At 43.5% G+C, this 5,483-nt stretch overlaps 1 non-coding gene across 1 annotated transcript; it reads right to left on the bottom strand.

The window, feature by feature from the left end:
* Positions 1-5,401: 5,401 nt before the first annotated feature.
* TRNAL-UAG (transfer RNA leucine (anticodon UAG)) lies at positions 5,402-5,483 on the bottom strand. Its single transcript has one exon. It is a non-coding gene; the product is annotated as a tRNA-Leu (tRNA).

Genomic DNA, 5,483 nt, shown 5'->3' with positions numbered 1-5,483 from the left:
CCTCTGGGGCCCAGCGTTCTGACCCCGCCCATTCCCCGCCCCCTGTGTTTAGACACGCCCCTGCCCCGCCTCTTGGGTCATGACCACGCCCCTGCTCCTCCCTTCTGGTCTTGAGATCCCCCTGGCCTGGAGAGGATACCACGGGAAGGTCCTAGCCTCGCAGCCTGCTCCGCCTTCCAGACCTTTTCCCCGTCCCTACCCAGGTCTGCCCCGCCCCAGGGTTCTCTCCTGCTCTAGTTCCGCCCTCTTCCTGGCTCTACCAGTAAGCTTGAGCCCGCCTCCTGGTTTCTCCCCAGGGAATTAGCCTTGCTCAGCCCTTTGGGTGGGGGCTTCCCAGGTGGCGCTAGTGGTAAAGAACCCGCCTGCCAATGCAGGAGACATCAGAGAGTGGGTCTGATTCCCGGGTCGAGAAGATCCCCTGGAGAAGGAAATGACAACCCACACCAGCATTCTTGCCTGAAGAATTCCATGGACAGAGGAGCCTGGCGGACTACAGTCCATAGCGTCGCAAAAAGTCCGACACGACTGAGCAAGCAGGCACGCCCTATCCCTCTGGGTCGGGTCCTTCCCCTCTTCTGCTTGAGATTCGGTCCTAGCCCCGCCCCCTTCCGTCTGGCTCCAGTCACATGTCATAGGCGAGTTCTTAGGGCCTGAGCGACTGAACTGAACTGAACTGCAGCCACTTGTGTAAACTGGGCTTACGTTTGCAAGTTTTCACTGTCTGTGGCTACCTCTCTAGGGACACAGAGCCTCCTTGCTGCCCTAACTTCCCTGGGCTTGTCCTCAGATTGGGATCTTGGATTAGACCCATTCTAGGAGAACTGTGTTTGATCCTCTGCTACGCTTACGTTTTGGGTTCTCTCTCTCATCAGATCTCCTGTGTGTTGATAGCCAGGGTTGGAAGGAAACCTGAGACTCGGGCTTCTGCCTAGCCCTACTTGGCCTTTTTGGGTTTCCAGAGTATAAGTCTGGGGAAGATTCAGCTTAGTAAGCACAGATTTCGGTACCAGAGGGACATCAAAAAGAAAAAATATATTTTTTAGGGTGATAAAAAGATAAAAACGTCCAGTTAAAAGTAAATCCTGGGGGTGTAATATACAGCATGGTTACTATAGCTAATAATGCTATATTGTGTATATGAATGTTGCTGAGAGTAGATCTTAAGTTTTTATCACAAGAAAAATTGTAACTGTGGTGATGGAAGTTAACTACACATTGTGACCATTTCACAATACATACATATAGCAAATAATTATATTGTATACCAGAAACTAATATAATGTTACATATCAATTAAATCTCAAAAAAAAAAAAACCACACCCTTTTTAAAGAACTGAATCTGTTGTATGGCAGAAACCAAGGCAATATTGTAAAGCAATTATTCTCCAATTAAAAATAAATTAAAAAAATTAAAAAACGAATCGAATCTCTGGGGAAAATAGCAGTAAATTATAATGGGCATTTTTAGAAATTAATTGGTCATACTTTTTTTATTTAGTATTGCTTCTATTTGTTCCTGAGGGGGCCAGTAGTGATCACCATAGTCTTTAATGTTTAAACCACAATATTTCTTAATCCAGCCCTGCTCTCCACAGACGCAGTGCCTCCCTATTATCTTGGTTTCAATTGTGGTTACCAAAATATTAGTGTGTAAATACACCTGTGTATATATCATAATATACACCTGTGTATATATCATAATATACACAGGTGGAACTGGCTGATAAAACTATGGATCCTAGCAGAGAAGGAAACCATCACAAACCTAAAGAAACCTGTTATGGGGAGGAGTAAATATGTTAGTTAGGGCCAACATGGCCCCAGTATGAGTATTAGTGGGGTGTTCTCTGCTGAACAATTAAGAAAATTTGTGAAGCAGTTCAAAAATGTGTGCTCCTATTTACTATGTTGAATTGCATGTGTGCATATAATTTTTTAAAACAATAATTCTTTATGTTTTGTTTACGATTCATCCTTTATACTTAATGCTTGACAGTTTGAAAGAGCTTTCATCTGTATGCTCTAATACTTAATTCTCAGGACCACTCTTACACAGGGCTTATTATTATTCTCATTTTTAAATGAAGAAACTGGGGTTGTCTAACTTGAAAGAGTGGAGGAAGGTGGGGGTTACTGCTCTGCAGGTGGATGAGATGCCCCAGGCCCACTGGCCTAAACATGACCCATAGGTTATTTCTGCTTTTCTGCTCCTTGACCAAGGCTTGGGTTGAGCTCTGAGACATATCTCAGTCTCAGATCCACAAACCTTGGACCAGTTGGGACTGGCAGCCCTTGGGATTTCTTTCTTCTCAGTAACATGCTTGCATTTAAATTCACCTTCCTCTCTGACTTTCTCTGAGAAATCTGTTCTTAGCAGAAGGAAAATAGGCTTTTACTGTTGACATAATGTAAATCTTTTCTCTACTGACAAACCTTAGCTTGTGAAACTCAAAAGCAAAATCAATTTCTTTGTTTTCTGAGTTTCTCTAAATCATCTCTTTCCCTGGTAGTAAAATGTCTAAACCCTCGGATGGTGGCAGTATAGGTCACTATATCAGAAAGCTTCCTTCCTCTCAAGTGTCTTTAACCAATGGGAAAGGAGGTGGCACCTCCACCCAGCAGAGAAACCAAGCCCCCATGAGGGTTTTAGAGGCTTCCCAGATAACCCACCCTTCATGAGTTTCTTTTTTTTTTTTTAATACTTTTCATATTTTATTTCATTTTAAATTTTTATTGGGGAATAGTTGTTTTACAATGTTGTGTTAGTTTCAGGTGTACAGCAAAGTGAATTAGTTATCCATATACATATATCCACCTTTTTAAGATTCTTTTCCTGTATAAGTTGTTAGAGTATTGAGTTTCCTGTGCTATACTGTAGGTCCTTATTATCTATTTTATATGTAGTATGTCAATCTCAGTCTCCCAATTTATCTCTCCCCTCTTCGCCTCTAATAACCATAAGTTTGTTTTCTACATCTGTGACTCTATTCCTTTTATTTTTTAAGCATTTGTTGTCGTTATTTAGTGGCTAAATTGTGACCAGCTCTTTTTGAGACCCCGTAGACTGTAGGCCTCCAGGCTCCTCTGTCCATGGAATTTCCCAGGCAAGCATACTGGAGTAAGTTGCCATTTCCATCTCCGGGGGATCTTCCCGACCCAGGGATTGAACCCACGTCTCCTACATTGCAGGTAGGTTCTTTACCCGTGAGCCACCTGGGAAATTTCATTATTTTATCAATTGAGGGACGGAGGAGCCTGGTGGGCTGCGGTCTATGGGGTCGCACAGAGTCGGACACGACTGAAGCGACTTAGCAGCAGCAACAGCAGCAGCAGAAGCAATAATACCTTGGTATCTAGACTACATCTTGTACCCAGATCTTGTTTCCTTATACCATTCTCCAAAAAAGGGCCCATGACGCCTAAGATAAACGGCAAACTCTGGAACAGGAAACATGTGAGATGAACCTGGAGCATCTTTTGGTGCCACAAAGTGAGAAGTGTTTAAAAACAACCACCACGCAATGATGGAGGTATTTCAAAGGACACCTGAGCCAGCTGTAAGAGCTCCCAGTGGCTAAAGATACAACACTTTGAACAAATTATTACTGGATTATGTCCCAAAATGAATATCCAGGAGTCCATAATGGTATAAATAAATTTAGTAAATGAGGGAAGAGACCAATTTCTTTGTATAGTATTTCAATTAACTGATGTAAACATTTCACCCTTAATATCACAACTCCACATTACTATATATAAAATAGGTAACTAATAAGAACCTACTGCAATAGCACAGGGAACTCTACTCAGTACTCTGCAATGACCTACGTGGGAATAGAATCTGAAAAAGAGTGGATATATGTGTACGTATAATTGATTCACCTTGCCCTATAGCAAACAGTGACACAACGTTGTAAATCAACTAGACTCCAATAAAAAAAAATTTTTTTTAAGTGTATACAGTGACTTCATTCCAAAGCATACAGTACTGGGGGGGGGTGACTTTCCAGTGGAGAAACCCGCAAATAAGACCTCAGCCAGGTGATCAAGGTTAACATCAACAGGAACAAGTCATGTGGATAATGTGTACTTTTTTTTTTAGCCATACTTGGGGGATATTAGTTCCCCACCAAGGATAGAGCCTGCCACCCCCTGCACTGGAAGGGCAGAGTCCTAACCACTGGACCTCCAGAGAAGTCCTGATAGACTGTACTCTTGATGTGGAAGAGAATGGCGCTTTACCTCTGCGGTCTTCCTTTCAAAATCCCTTAAGATTCTAAGTCCCCAAATACTAATTATGAAAAGAAATCAAAGTAATTGAGAAACTTTCTACAAAATGTCTTACTCAGAACTCGGGGGTCATCAAAAACAAGGAAAGTTTAAGAAGCTGTCACAGCCAACAGAAGTCAAAGGAGATATAATGACTAAATGTAATCTCTGAGGGATCAGCTTCCTCATGCTGCTTAATAATCAGGTATAATAGAAGAAAGTTCAGTGGCTGTGAACTTCGTGCGTGTCAAGACCTGCCCCGTTCCTCTTTAGCCTCAGGTTGATCTTCCTGTTTTCGTGTCCGACTCTTTGCAACCCCATGAACTGTAGCCCAGCCAGGCTCCTCTGTCCATGGAGTGTCCCAGGCACGAATACTGGAGCAGGTTGCCATTTCCTTCTCCATGGGATCTTCCCGACCCAGGGATTGAACCCGTGTCTCTTTCATCTCCGGCATTGGCAGGCAGATTCTTTACCACTGAGCCACCTAGAAAGCCCAATCCAGGACTAAATATTAATAGTAGGCCCTTCATAAATTGTTGTTGAATGAGTAAATAAACAAGCACAAAAACTAGGCAGGAGGTGGATCAGTGAAGCTGGGACCTCTAGGCTGATAAGCCCGGCTGGGGCGGGCTCTCGAGCCCCCAGACCCTCCGTAAGGTCCCCTGACACAGTTTCTACCAACAGGGATTTATGGAGTCAGCCTGAGCTCTCTGCAGACCAGAGAGGCCAGAAAGGGACCCTTCCTAAGTGAAGTCTTGATTAAAATCCCCCCCCACCTAATCTCTGTCGCTGAAAGGTAAAGATGCCCACTCCCTGGGCCTCAGGCTTTGAAGCCTTAAACCAAAGGTGCAGTCTGATGAGAGCTTCTTAAAGTATCTCAGATGCTTTATTATGAAAATAGGGAGACATTTTCGTACTTTTAGGTAGCAGGATTCGTGGGTTTGTGTATTAGGCTAACGGAGTGAGGTGCCCCGAGCTGCAGTTTCCTCCTTTCCCCCTCCCTTCCTCATTCCATTTTTAAAAAAGAAAAAAGAGCGTCAGAAGGTTAAAAAACAAACACACACCAAAAAAATGCTAAGAGTAACTGGGAGAGGATGATTCAGAAATTGAAAAAGTGAAACCCACAAGGTGTGGCAGCGGTGGGATTCGAACCCACGCCATCGAAATGACTGGAGCCTAAATCCAGCGCCTTAGACCACTCGGCCACGCTACC

This window comes from Bos mutus, chromosome 25 (assembly GCF_027580195.1).
Source record: "Bos mutus isolate GX-2022 chromosome 25, NWIPB_WYAK_1.1, whole genome shotgun sequence".
Lineage (NCBI taxonomy): Eukaryota > Metazoa > Chordata > Mammalia > Artiodactyla > Bovidae > Bos > Bos mutus.
Note: the sequence above shows the minus strand (reverse complement) of the source record. Positions and strands in the feature narration are given on the sequence as shown.